Source organism: Hordeum vulgare, chromosome 7H (assembly GCF_904849725.1).
Source record: "Hordeum vulgare subsp. vulgare chromosome 7H, MorexV3_pseudomolecules_assembly, whole genome shotgun sequence".
Classification (NCBI taxonomy): domain Eukaryota; kingdom Viridiplantae; phylum Streptophyta; class Magnoliopsida; order Poales; family Poaceae; genus Hordeum; species Hordeum vulgare.
In genome coordinates this window covers 627,752,769-627,768,326 of record NC_058524.1, presented here as the reverse complement: position 1 = coordinate 627,768,326, position 15,558 = coordinate 627,752,769, and the positions used below count along the sequence as shown (strand labels likewise).

At 37.3% G+C, this 15,558-nt stretch overlaps 1 long non-coding RNA gene across 1 annotated transcript in view; it reads left to right on the top strand.

Moving 5' to 3' along the window:
• Nucleotides 1-4,808, top strand: part of LOC123410968 — a 31,255-nt gene extending 26,447 nt beyond the window's left edge. The window contains exon 2 of the long non-coding RNA XR_006613148.1: nt 4,319-4,808. This is a non-coding gene — a long non-coding RNA (uncharacterized LOC123410968). The remainder of the gene's footprint in view (nt 1-4,318) is intronic.
• The last annotated feature ends 10,750 nt before the right edge of the window (nt 4,809-15,558 follow it).

Sequence of the window (15,558 nt, the reverse complement as noted above, 5' to 3'; positions counted from 1 at the left end):
TCAAAGGGAAAACTCAATTCATCACAACAAGATAGAGGGGGAAGACCATATGATCCAACTATATTAACAAAGTCCGCGATACGTCAAGATCATGCCATCTCAAGAACGAGAGAGAGAGAGAGAGAGAGAGAGAGAGAGATTGAACACATAGCTACTGGTACAAACCGTCAGCCCCGAGGGTGGATTAATCCCTCCTCGTCATGGCCTCCACCGGGATGATGAAGATGTCCAACGGAGATTGGTTTTTCGTCAATATAGAGGCATTGTGGCGGCATAACTTCTTTTCTAGGGTTATTTCTGATGGTTTCCGTATTTATAGGAATTTTTCGCCTTGGTTTCACGCGAAGATGGGCCTCGAGGTGAGCACAAGACACAAGGGCACCTCGGACCCCTCTTATGTGCCGTGGTGGGTGGTGACCTCCTCGTGGCTCTTCTGGCCTGCTTCTTTAGTCCCCCGGGTGTCTTCTCGTCCATAAAAAACCGTCAAAAAGTTTCGGGCGATTCCGAGAAATTTCATTTTCTGCACAAAAACAAAACCACGATAATTCTGCTGAAAACAACGTCAATCCGGGTTAGTTCTAAATAAACCATATAAAGAGCATCAAAAACATATAAAAGTGTTGTAAACATAGGTGCATATGGCATGAATACTTCATAAATTATCGATACGTTGTAGACATTATCACATGTCTACGAACTCCCTCTCCCCTATATCCTTAGTCACACATAGTTAGATCTTATCTAAGATGAGGTCAACTTCACTAGTGCCTTCCAAAAAAAACGCGTGTAGAAATCACGCGCTCGACTTATTCGACATATCATCATCTGTAGGAGATCTTTTGCCATCCGCCCTCACAAGGGCTCGAATAGTTATTTTCACTTGTGATATGAAGCCAGGTTTGGAAAGTATTACATGCTTTGATAGCCGGCCTTGAGCCATTCCCGTTGAGAAACTTTCATATACATTATTTCTTCATGTGCATGAATCACATGAAGCTACGTCTCAATGTCGTCGACCTCCATTAGGATCTAGAACCCAACATCCTTCTTTGCATCCTGAAGCTGGACCTTGTGCATAGTGAACTCACAGAGTACCAAACAAAAACCAAGGTCCTTTGATTTTCTTATTTGCTGGTAGTGTTTGAGTTGTAATGTGGATGTTGGCTGCTTCGTTTCTATAAAATGAGGCAGGGGGAGACCCATTTCTTTCAAAAAAAAAAAACCAAGCCACTCCAATGTTGGATATCACTGATGGCATTGTTAAGCTTCCGGTAAAGCTTCCATGCCTTTACAAAGCATCCAAATCTCCCTAAAGTTTTGTGCCTTGTTCTGATTCCTTATGGTACTGGACTTATCCTCTATGAGAACATGCTCAATCTATCTATCCTAAAAGTACTGCATGAAATCATCATTGCATGCGCCCCTATCCACACGTACCTAAATGTTCTCATCACCCTCGCTTTTGTTGTCAGTGTGTACGACTAGTAGCTACTAAAACAAAGGTTTTAAAATCTCTTGATGGTTATGCTCTTTCTAAAGAGCTCCATTTGTGTGAAGTTCCTCAAGTTATCTCCTAGTTGTACATTATTGAGGTTTCATTTGTCATATATAAATGTATCATTAGGAACCAGTATCCTGGAGCCTCGCTTAGCTACCAAATTTTGCTTCAGTCTCTCTTCCTATATAGTAGCTTTAGGTGATAATCCTTGTGACGCCTTTGGTGATCACCATCACCCTAACTTGTCTTACACAGAGAAGTGCCTAATCTACGTTTCCTGGAGGTAGATGGGTCATCTTTGCATGACTGCCTTGCACCCTTTCCCATATAATTTTTTATGTCCTACTACAAGAACCTTCCTTTTCTCATTCCCCCTCTTATGTAGCAGATTATTCTATAAATGAAAATCATGTCATTGATCTTGTCTACACTAGTATTTTGTACACTATCTCTTGCTTAGAGAGTTGCCCACTGCATGATAATCTCGAGGATCCTTGCGAGTACGAGAGTTACCCGAGGGTGTATAATCACTATATAGCACTCGCCTGGTTGGGAGTTCATGCATCGCTACAAGCCCCATGCAATCATAGTCACCCTTGGTTGACGTAGTGCTCCCAAAATTGATGTTCCTGCTTTTTGATGTTAGCTTCTAGCATAATTCTTTTTGTGAGGAGATATACTCGAGAGGCGCCCTGAAGCATTGATCCCATGGGATGAGGAACCAGCATGCGGTTCAAATCTCCCATCAACATGATATAGTCTACCACAATAAGATAAAAAGTCTCCTCCTTGTCTTCGTTGTCTTCGTTATATAGTGGAGAGAGAAACCTGAGAAAACTCCCATCAACATGAGATACCTTTTCAAATTGGAAATCAAACCAAGTCCCCTCCTTGTCTTCGTTGTATAGTGGAGAGAGAAACCTAGGACCAACAGATCACATATTAAAATTCTAGCTCTATCTTTGAGAAGTTTCCCCCAGAAAATCCATCCTTCTCCATACCAACCTTTGACACCTCAAGAAACTAATTCCATAGAGCCTTCCCAAAAGTGCCCGGTCATTTATTTAGGGGAAGGTTAGTAATTATCAGCCATGGATCCATCATATAAAACACTATGACTAGTGGCTTGGTTTTACCATCATGATAATTAAAAACAAATACCGCACTAAAACAAAATTACAATGGCCAATTAAATAGGGTGTGCTTCCAGAGTCCTTAGTAGTTGAATTTCAAGACGATGATATTATTGCCAATGTGCTTTTTCTATGCTTCTTGATAGAGTCCCTATACCTCCTGCATAGCCATAGCGAACGTACTGATGTTGATTGGCTGGAGTGAGCACACCTTTCCAACCACCGACTACCAAGTAGGCCTCGGTTAGTCTAGAATCCTGATCCTCAAATATTAAACATGTTGATTCCATTTCCATCATGTTTAGGACTTCTAGATGTGCCAATAGATTTTCTACCTCCTCAGAAGCATTTCCATCTATCGGGGACTTCGAAAGTTCCCACATCATCGATCCATCGGTCACACGCGTCACTAGTCCTCAATCCATGACTCATCCGCTCTGCGATTGTCATGCCAAAAGAGGAAACAACAAGGCGAGTAAATGCATGAGGAAAAGTCATCACCGCACCACAGTTTTAAGGAATCCTATCATTGTTTTGTATTTTCAAATCAGAACAACTTCATGTTCCCGTTAGGCATTTTACAGTATGTTGTTCCACCTCAAACAGGAACATACTACATGATGATTCTCCCTCTATAAGTTCCTCTTTTCATGCTATATCTCTACCTCTCTCTCCACCCTTTCTCTATGTAGATTAAATATTCCAGAACTTTCCATGCTACTCTATAATGCCCAACTGGTGATGGTTTAGAAACACTGAACGGTGACGGGTTCAACACCCATTAGTAGTCTAAACTTATTGGAGAAGTAACAAACAAATTATTGTCAAGAGCCCGCCAATTTTTATCAAATTGGAAATAAATCAGGTCTTGGGCCAAACCCAATCCACACCTACAAACAATGGGTTATTAACTACCACTTGAAGCTGCTCCTCCTTGATGTGGATATGGTGTATCATCGCCTAGTGAGCATTGAGTCGTACAGCACAAGGACCGGGGCAGAAGTAAACATCATCATCATTTGGGGAGGGTGGCAAAGTGACTTGAGCCGGTGTCTTCCCAACACCAATGCCAGAATCCATAGGGATGACACCATTGAGGAGGTGTAGGCAGCACACTATTTCTTGCTTGAAGGGATTATTTTTGACGAGGGGAAGGGGTACAACGTGATGATGGGTTAACAATGGAAGTGTGTGTGTGCCCATGGAGTATATATCGCGAAGGAGAACTGTACTAGTATCTAGAGAAGAAACTAATGCTAGCATGAAGGGATATTGAGCTTATCGGGTGGAACTACTATTTTTAAGTTGTGATCTAAATGACTAGGTAAATATTTAGTCATTGTTGAGCTGTGGCTTGGTCTTGTAAGTGGTCGGTTTTATACTGACTAACAAGTCATATGCTTAGCCTCCTACAGTCCTCCGGCACGGGTAAAAATGCATCATTATTGGACCAGATATTGGGCCCATCTCCATTGCCTTTTCCGTCGTGGGTTATAGTCGGATTCATAACAATCCCATCAGTCATTTGTGTTAACTACCACTGTTGACTACCTTTATTGGCCCACCACTTTTGATCAATAACTACATCAGAATTCTAGCGTAGTGCACATTTGTTTCTTTGTTATTTTATTAGTGATTTCCTGTGCATGGAGACATATCATTTAGCCCTAACATGTGTTTTATTTAGGTGGGGTTGAGAGTGAAATAATGGGGAGCTTGGTAGCAGGGAAAAAGACACCTGCAAGGGTCGAAGTCTTCTTGATGAACAATCAGAACTTTGATCTAAATGAGCCACCACCTAAGGATGAGCAGCTCGAGAAGGTTTAGCCGCTCGTGCAGCTGGAGGAACTACCCATGGCACAACATGATCAGTTTTCACATTCACAATGGCTGGAGGCAGCTTAACTATTCCTCTATCAGCCAGAAGAACTCTTGGCAAGAAGCATAGTCGTGTAAGATATTATCGGAAGAATATACCTATCCCTTGAATGATGGAAAGGCTCGTGAGGAAGTTTTGAATTTCCCGCTTCATATTTTTTGTGCAATTGACTCACAAAATTGCTAACTTGAGGGAGAGAGTTGGCATATTACCTCATGATCACTCTAGCCACTCATAATGGCTTTTCTATTAATTTCCCATGATGAGTTTAATATCTGGATTGTTTGAAAAGAATTTATTCATCTGGTAAAGCTTTGTGAAACATTAAAAATGGACCTAGGTCTTGAGTCATGTAAAAATACAATAGTTTACGAGGTGTATTGGTCCATGAGATCATATATCTTCTATGTTGTTCTTCTCATCCGTTGGCACCATTGGTTGTATGAGAAAAGGTTGGAATGCATGTTTGGATTCAAAATGAACTGCATTATTTGACCTGCATGACCAACAAAAATGGATAAAAACACGGCTAAGAGGAGGTACAAACGATATGGAAGTTACATGTTTGGTGGATGTGAACTGATGCTATGCACCCACACAATATGTTCGAGGAGCCACGTTGTCATATATCGATGTTAACTTCATGTCCTAACTAGATTGCGATTAATAATTGTATATATATGTATGTAATAACTTGGCACCTTACCAGACACGAAGCACCCAGTGCAATACAGTATTAACTTCTCTTCGGTGCATATTCTGGTGGGAGGGTAGTCATAACCATATGAGGATATTTTCCTATAATAGAATCTAAAATACTCTACTGAGGCAAGGTGTAAATGGAGAGGGTATAGGCGAACATGAAAACATCCAACATGGTGGTGTACTTGCATCTAGTTGTCTAGTGAGATAATATGGAAATGGAGGAGGCTCGTAGGAAGCACAAAAACGCCCAACATGTTGCTTGAGTTACTTCCTATTACTACCAATAGACCAAGACTAGTGAAGATTTAATTATAACATATGGATGATCTTCCATACAAGATGAAACTGGAGGGAACCATGTATGCAAAGCGTAACCGAGGATGAGTATGCATAACATACCATCTCATTTATTTCTTGCTGGAGTTTCCTTCACCTTCGGCGTAGGACCCTAATCTGACACTACTATTGGGATATGCTTCTCGTGATTGAGAGATACTTGTATCATTATCTAGATAGAGTGGTTCAAGGATAAAGATATTCTTCAGAACAAACTGCATATATCAATTCTTGAGTTGTCTTATTTCTTAAAGCCACATTCGAAAGACCAGTAAAAAAGGAGACACAACTTGATAATTTGTTGAACTTTGAATAGAGGATTCAACATACATCAACTATCCTACATGTGATTCAAATCCACCTCATTAATGGTCATTGGGATTTGGATGGACTTACACTTTATGGACAAGCTATGTGGTCTATATTGCAAAGGCCAATGGACATGGAGCAAATAGTTGTCGAAGGCTAGTTAATGAAGATATTTGTCAAGAAATTGTTTCCCGAAATGGTTCTTTTAATTCATTTTGTAGTAGTTGGTATCGGTTCTATACTCTAGTGTGTCACCTTCTTCCTATGCTTTGTCTCTACCTGTTGGTGGGCACGAAATGTTAACTAGTATTTTTGTGTCCACTTGTTTGACAAGCGACTAGAAAGGTAACTAAGCTCCTCTCTTACTTAAATTAATATAATAGGTGGTGAGATAATCATTGACCTTGAATATTATCCACATTTGTCAAATCGAAGGTCAAGATGGATGTGCCCAACGCATCATCTATGGTCATATATGTTGTATTGCCTACTCTAAAATCAATGAGTATTGCATAATGGCATGTGCCAACAGGGAGGAATTTTAAACGCTTTTGTGTCAAGCGGAGACGACATACGTAATAATTGAAAATGCAAAGTTAACAACCTACATCGTAAGTGTAACCCAGGACGATGAATATGTGCCATTGCAATTCCATCACTCGAAGTCATCTGTATTTTGTTTTTTCATGCTCCCCATGTGTTGACTTTGATAGTCACATGTACCCAAAAAGAGGATGGATTAGGCATTTTGTGTCCAAGAGAGATGATAAGCCTAAATAATCACCATTGCGAAATTAACCGGCTCCCACGAATCGAAGCCACAACCATAGAGATGTACCACTAGAATCCACCTCAAGGCTATCTTGGAGTCCTTAATATAATCAAATGTTCCCCCATATGGTGAATTTGATAGTCACATATACTGATGGGGAGGAGCGAGGTGACATTTTTAGTCAAGAAGAGACGATATTCCCAACTAATTGACATTGCGAAACTAATCGCCTCCGTCAAGTCGAACCCAAGTTGGTGTAGATGCGTCATTGCGGTTCCACTACTAGGATATCTAGAAGTCCTCTGTATTACTTAACCAGATATACCCCCATATGGTGACTTGATATATTGAATACATTTCTCTAAGCTTTTTTGTACCAATCATAGTAAAGGAAGTGACTCCTATGTCGGCCTCGCTAACAGGAAGAAAAATCGCTTTGAATTTGGCTACCTAAATTTGTGATGGATTCAAGCAACCATGTTGGATTCATGTGTTATTTATTTACACATATATCTTTCCAAATAAAAAATCAACTCTAAATTGGAGTATTGGAGAAACTCATGTCAATAATGTGAATTCATGGGAAATCTTATTGTGTGTGCATCAAAATAAGCCAAAACTCAGGGCTTAAGAGATATGTGTACAATATTTCAATGGGTATGCATCTACTGAATTCATGATGTTAACTAGTCCCCTAGAAGCTTAAGTTGAGAAAGAAGGTTGTGCAACATATTTCCACACACCTCTTTAGTCTAGTCTCTAGTCTAGGCTCGTCTGAAGCCTAGATAAGCTTAGTCATGGGGTCAATGTACGCTATCAGTGCAGTGACCTAGTTCTTAACTCGATTCCTCCTTGCTTGATACATATTTAATTGCAAGCACATAAACAATTTACCTAAGAAAACGAACAATATTAATGTTGTCTAGTGTATTTCAACACTCACCTCACTTGCTTCTTTTACTGGCATATAATGCACCTGGCAACAACAAACTCTTTTGTAAGGACTAAATTCCAATTAAGGGCTCAAATGCTACTAGTTGGCAGGGGAATAAATATGGGTTGGGTTGGCATCTTGGACCAAGGCACACACAGTCAAGTTGTCTTTTTCATTCCATGTTGATCCTCCATGGTTCGACATTGGAAATGACAAAGAGAACAAGTTATCTTTACACACAAACTAGAGCTAGGGATCGAACCGTGGATTTTCCACCATGAATCTCCGTATGGTGCAATGAGTGATAGTGAGGAATATTACACCATATGATATACACATTTCAAACTCAATGGATTATATTGCCTACTTTTCTTTTGTAAAAGTATGATTTGGCTTTGCTCCATATTCACACAGTTTGATTTATGGCAAAACTAGAAAATGATGGGACAATAGATGTTGATATTGTTTGTGGTCATGCAAGATATTTCCACTTTTCAGATCACAAAAGATATTGTTTTCTTATAGGGGTGTTATATATTGTTCTAAATCTGCATTTTTGATTCGTTGTCCATCCAATTTTGGTTTCTCTCATATATTAAGTTGGCTCGTTGCTTTATTTATTTAAACACTAAGGTATACCGATGTTGGCTAAGTCTAATCATAAACTGATGTGTTGTCTACTATGTTCTACAAATTAGTAAAGTATGTACTGACTAAAGTCTAGTTACCCAAGCCCAGACTACATTAAATACACATCATGCGGGACCCATGTTCATCAAAGACTTATCTTATAGTTGACTCCCATATAAAAAATGTTAGTATCAATTATTACTAACTTTTGAAGCATGTTTCCACATGTTCATCGTAGAATTATCTTATGGAGTCTCCCAAGGTACATGCAACTTTGATTTTTGTATTTTGGTAGTCTAGTGTTTAGTAGGGCAACTCTGTAGAAGGTGTCTTAGATAGAAATGGGGACACTAGTCAAGTTTTTCTTTTCTGAAAAGTTCGTTCATATCTATAACTGGTTTTATTTATTTTCAGCGTACAATATTATGAAACCGAGAGTGTTGTATCTAATTTGGCGTTCAACTATGCTTGCAACGCAAAAACATCATTTGACATCGAACTATGCTTGCAGAGCAAACACTCCGTGCATCGGTGCCACCGCGCCGCGAACCTTGGGAGCTTGAACCTGGATGGGTGTGAACTTATGATTGATGTAAAGGTGAGGGGTCAGGCATGGTAGAAAATAAAGGGGAGTTTTTGAAACCATTAGTAATAATATGGATGAAACATTGCCATGCTAAAGAGTCCGCAAGACATTTTTGAATGGTTGCATGCTTGCAGCAGCATTACAGAATATGATGCTGACATTTTATTGTCATTGTTGTTCCCATTAAATTCTCATGGTGGGTCCGTTATTCACAATCTCGCACTTGAAAATGTTATTTTGTTTGGGCAAGAGCTGTGTGTCGTTGCTCCTCTAGGTTTGATGTTCGCATCTGCTGAAACTTGTGCTTTGGCTCTTGTGAAGTTGCAATTCAAATTTGCAACACGGGGAAGAAAACAAGCAATGCTTGCCAAGAGCATTGGATGTCTTTGGCGATTAAGATAGCAGGCATGCAAATGCAAGATGCATAACGTAGGTGCCCCATTTCCATGTTTATTAGCGTCAAGTCTAAGTCCTAAAATCAGCTTATGTGTGAAGTTTCTCCTTATGTTGGGTCGCTACTACATTTTCGTTCTGGAGTTGCATGTCGAATACATGACGTCAACGCACATCCTCATCCTATCATGGTTGTGTGGAGCCGTAGGTTGGAAAGGAGAAGCAAAAAAGGGACCTCATTTTCACGAAAGGACTGAGGCGGAGGAAGAACTAAGTACATGCAAAATACTACCTCTGTTCCTAAATATTCATCTTTCTAAAGATTTCACAACGGACTACATACGGATGTATATAGACATATTTTAGAGTATAAGTTCATTCATTTTGCTTCGTATGTAGTTCATAATTGAATCTCTAGAAAGACAAATATTTAGGAACGGAGGGAGTAGGATACATCGATGGAGTATGCAATGCAATGCATGCAGCATGAAGAAAATCTACATTTGTACAGGGTACCGATGAAAAGAAGAAGCTTTTGTTTATGGTCTCTAAGATTAGCAGGTATTTCAAAATGCGTGAATAGGAAAATATAGGATTAAAGTAGTATGCCCACTTGAATCCTGTAGGATTAGCAAACCACAGGAATTTAAACAAAAGAATGTTTGATGATAGAGGAAAAACAAAAGAATTGTAAAAGGAGGTTGGAGTCACTGCTAGATTTCCTATGAACTGTAGTACACATGATTTATTGGGAAAAAATCCTATAAAATCCAATCCTACAAATCAAACGACCAACGTATTAAAACTTCCAAAGAATTCTAGTTCTCCAAAAATCCTGCAAGTCCTTTCAATCAAAGGAGTTTTTAGTATTTATTTTTTCACAAGTCTACACGTCTTCCGAACTTGGAGCCAGGTTTCGTCATCCATATCTATATCTACATACCTACTAATAAACAAAGGTATGTTTCTCTTATTACGATGGCTTGTTGATTAGTATGTATTACAAATGCTACGCCTACGTAGTCCCTCTCCGACCGCTCCTCCGTCAGCCTCCCCACCTACCTAGAGAGTAGATCTAGCACCATCTATAGCATCCTAATTTCCTTTTAGAAGTCTTGTTTGATTTCCGCCATTTCACAATAGGACAGACATTGGTTTGATTGTATGCAGTATTGAATGGTATCAAGAAACAAGATAGAGCTGGATATTCTTTTGTTTGTGTTTTTGCAAATATAAATTGTTCTGTGTCAATGCAACCAAATGATTTTTACAACAGCTGTAGGGGAAATTTGTGGATTCAAACAGGCTGGAGCTGAAACAGACAACTATTTTAGAACGGATGTGGAACCACAACTCAAAACTGTTTTGGGTTATTTTCCTGTTTATAACAGCCCAAACCATGTCTCCGTGTAGTTCACAACCAAAGTTATTCCCTATCCACTCTAACTTTGGTGTTTGGTCGTAATTTTGTCATAAATACCGCCGCAGGCGCAACCTATCCCCCTCCACCTGAAACATAGCGTTTTCACCAGCTCATGGTCGTTTTCACAGTTATCTTGCCAAACAACTAACATTCAGTACAGTCGTTTCCTCAGCGAAGCAGTTGTGCCAACACAATAAGTCCATAGTTGAATCTGTCGAAAATGAAATCCAAACAATCACATTCATTACTTGTTGAGAGAAATCCTTATTTAGTCTTTTCTTGAAATTGACTTCCCTGTTTGGTCCACAATAACTTTTATTGACTTTTCGAGAAAAAAATGGTTTCAAGAAATTACGATACAAAACAAAAGTTCATGAATTCGAAAATTTATGACTTCAATTTTTTTAATGGATTACAAAGCAAAGTGCACAAATTCAAATAATTCATGAATTTTAAAATATCATAGATTTGGAGAAAAAACTTAACAAGTTTTTAAAAAATTGACTTTTAAAGCTAAATCAGGAATTCTAAAAAAGACCGGGATTAAAATAAACGTTCATGGACTAGGAAAAAGATCACCGATTTGAATTTTTTTGTATGCATCTGAAAATTGTCATAGATTTTACAAAAAGCATCATAAATGTGGAAATAGTGTCGTTCAAATATATTCATGTATTTCAAGATAGTTCACAGAACTGTAAAAAGATACACGAATTCAGAAAAACTTCCTGTGTTTTAAAAGAAAGGTTCACAAATTTGGAATAAAAGTTCACAAATTTCCTAAAACTTTTAGAAATTGAAAAGGTCGCCTATTTAAAGATGGAAAAGTAAAAATATAATAAATGAAAAAGTAAAATAGAAAAAAGAAAATAAAGAAAAGCAAATAAATGAAAAAGGAAATGCAGAATGAAAACCATCCATAAAACCAAAAAAATAAAAGAAAACTACAATGAATCGCTGTCCAAAAACTACCCAGAAGCTTGTAGAAGATGCACAAAACTTGCAGGGTCCGATTCTGAGGAAAAATGAAACGGCTTAGCTTCCATCGAACAAGGAAAAAGAAGTAAAATGGACCATGCCCAAGTGGAGAAGGAGGACGCAGCTATGCCACGCAGCTTCTAGCGAGATGGGGGGAAGTCTCGTTAGAAGGGAGGCGAAAGATGGAAGGGCACCGACGCACAGGAGGCCATTGCCTCGCTTTTTTATATATTTGTTTCTCAACTAATTTTAACTTTTGTTTATAATTCAAAATGTTTTAAATACATATATTAAACAAACACTTTGCATACAAACATTTGCGAAAAATGTTGACCTGCATTTCAAAAATTTCAAATGTGTATATATAACGTATTTCCCATGTATACAAAAAAAATACCAAAAAAAACTAAAAATGTCTATGACAAGAGTTGATCAAATATTTAAGAAATGTTAACCAAGCATTTGAAAAATATATTAATCTTGTACTTAAATATTTTAATCAAGCATTGGGAAAATGTTTAATGTGTATAAAAAACTTTTACCATGTATTAGAAAAATGTTAATATTGCATTTGAAAATTTTAAATGTGTATAAAAAATATTGACCATGCATACAAAAACTGTTAATCCATTATTTCAAAAATGTTAATCAAGCATTTGAAAATGTTAAACGTGAATAGAAAAATTGTTGATCATTATTTAAATTCTTTATCTAGTATTTCAAAAATGATAGTTAAGCATTTGAAAAGGTTTAATATGTATTGATAAAATGATGATCATGTACTCAAAATATGTTAATATTGTATTAAAAAAATCTTAATCTAGCATCAGAATAAATAAAATGAGTATGGATAAAAATTTGACCATGTATTCGAACAATGTTAATCTTTATTCAAAAAATGTTAACCGTATATTGGAAAATGTAGTAGAAATATGCAAAAACAACTCCAATGTGAATGAAAAAAATAGACATAAAATATGCCAAAAAAACAATTATGTATTTAAAAATGTATAATGTATGTGTTCACTCCAAAAAAGTTAACATATCTTGAGCAAGAAGGAAAGCCAATGAAATCCAACAAAAAAAGAAATAAAGAGAAAAGGCAAAGAAAAACAAGAAAGAAACAAAGAAACCCAAGGTATAATGAAGAATGGAATAAAACAAGTGAAAACAAAAGAAAACCAAATTTATAACAAAGAAAGCTGGTGAAGAAAAAAATAAAAAGAAAGAAAATAGCAAACAGAGAAACACATAAAATAAAGGAAAAAGAAAAAAAGAAAAAGTGATTATCAATAAATAAACGAAGAATAGTGGTGAAAACAATAAAAGCAAAGAAAAACCAAACACCTAAGAATGCAACTCAAGAAATATAGAAAACCGAGAGAGAAAAAACTGAAGCGAACTAGCAAAGTGAATGGATCAAACGCAGCGGGTGCAATGAGTGCGAACGAACGGGCTGCCCTATACCGTAGCGAGCTTGGAAAAACATTCAATGTGCAGGGAATACATCTCCCTATAAGCGAGATATAGTCCTGGCGTTTGCATCATAACTAACAAGTTTTTTAGGCTAACCGCACACTTTATTAATTGATTAACAATGTTTCAAGGGATACGGCTTAAATCAGCGGGCTGCCGGAGCCAAAAATGGTGACCTACAAAGAGACTAAGTGTGTTTGAAACTAGGCTATGTCCCCCAATATTTGAGCCCCTTCCTTCAAACAAGAAAGGGCAAGACGGAATCTCCGAAGACGTGATCTGAATTTCTTGCATGGTGTGTCCATGCCTCCCTCCATTTCCTTCCATGATGTTTGCACCAATCTCTTTATAGTCCGAACCGGCAACGACCTGTGTTTGCAGTCAATCACTTGCAATGCCTAAAGCTTCCCCGCATGCTAAGGCTTTGATAGTTGTCTGATCATTCACACCTTTTAAAACTCTGGTGGAGGCCCACAAGTATGAACCTTCATTGTTACTAAAGATCACACCGATCGTTCCAAGATTTGTATTTTTGAAACCACCCTATCAACATTTAGTTTTGAAAACCCCATAGCATGTGGAACCCGTCGGCAAGTTGCTTGTGCCGTGGGGGTTTGAGGTGCCGTAGAAGACTTACAGGAGCTGATCTCCTCAATGTATTGCTCAACAAAACCATGCACATTGTAACCAGCAGCTGAAGCACCAAATAGGATTCATGTTTCCCCAAAGCTATGCAAGGGTGCCACCTGGTTAGCTCATTACTATGTTTTACTAGAATGCGGAGTGCACATAGTTGTACCCCCTCCCTTTGCATCATTTTGTGTGTGTAAAATATATAAATATCGCGTGTTTAAACAAGGAAAATGTTCCTGCATGTTCTAAATTATTCACGAATTTTTATTATATAACAGATATATATTAACTTTTCAAAAAGATACTTGTGCGAAAATTTCGCTGCTAAAAATATACTTGTGTTATTTCTAAATTACTTATAATCAATATGAATCTTGTTTCTTGATGTTTTTTATATTTCTTAAATGATCAATGTGTGTTTGAAGATTGTTCAACTTCTAACTAAAATAAGCCCATCTTGCATTTAAGAAATGTTCATCGTGTAATCAATAAATATTCATCTTGTATGAAAAATAATATGATAAACATGTAATTTTAAAATATTCATCATGTATCTAAGTAAGACATATCGTGCATTAAAACATTTATTTATGTAATCAAAATTACGCAAGGTTTATTTTAAAAATATATTTATTGTGTACTGAAAATTTTCATTATGTATTTACAAAAACGTCGTGTGTAAAAACTGCCCATCATGTATTAAGTTTTGAAATTTTATTTATAAAATTTTCATCTGGTATTTTAGCAAGAACCATACTTTGTTTCAAATGTTAACGTGTATTGAAAAAATAATCATGATTCATTTAAAAAATTACCGAACTATATTGAAAATGGCCATCATTTCTTAGGCAACATTCTGTATTGAAGAGGGTCCAATTATTTTTCAATATTTAAACATATTTCCTAACATGGTAGCAAGTAAAATAAGCAAAATAAAAAATTCATAGGTTGAATAAAATGTTCACATGATTCAAAAAGTTTTTTGTATTCTAAATAAAATTTGTTGGCCCTATTCAACTTTTAAAATGTTCTGGATGTTGAAAAAAATTGTGCACTTTGAATAGTTCTAGAGAAGGGTGGCGCTAAATATAAGACACTATTTAACATTTTCTATGCGAAAATGTTATTTTCAAATATAACACGCTATAATGTGTATATCATCTAGAGAAGGGTGGTGCTAAATATTGTAGAGAGTCATTTGTTTTGATGATGAAATTTGACGTGGCAAGTTAATTATGAATGGAGAGAGTAGTTTGGTGGCCCAAGAAAAGAATAATGCTAAGTAGGTGTACCTAGGTGAAAACATAATTACGAGTTTAGAACTAATCAAATGAGGAAATCTTATATAGCAACAAAAAGATAAGCATCAGAGACTTGAGTTGTTAAGTCAGTTAAAGCACTTAGCACCTCATATATATAAGCATTTTTGCATTCAAAGAGGCTAACTATATGCCATTTATGTAAACCAACTTGTTATTGGATTGTTAGGCGGACAGTTGTATCCTCTCCCCACCAGAGTTCATGTCTCAGACTTAATGTTTAGCTTCTAGGTCACTTTTGACAGAGGAAGAGTCGAAAAAGCGGGGAATAGCAATCGTTTAAGCGGGGGTAGAATGCGCAAAAGGCAATACGTTCCGCACGAGAGGCGATGAGCCCGCACGCGTTCTTCTGGATTTATTTAAGATCTTTCAGCGATGTACGTTCAGTGGAAGAAGACGTTCTCATCAACTATGAAGGTGTATGTGGCGACTACTTCAATCTCAACATGATGTGCTGATCCAGTCTCTCGAAGATGCTCGTACGTTATAGTGTGCATGCGTGCGTTCGTATGGACGAATGTATGTGCGTACTGCACTGTGTTCAATATATTAAG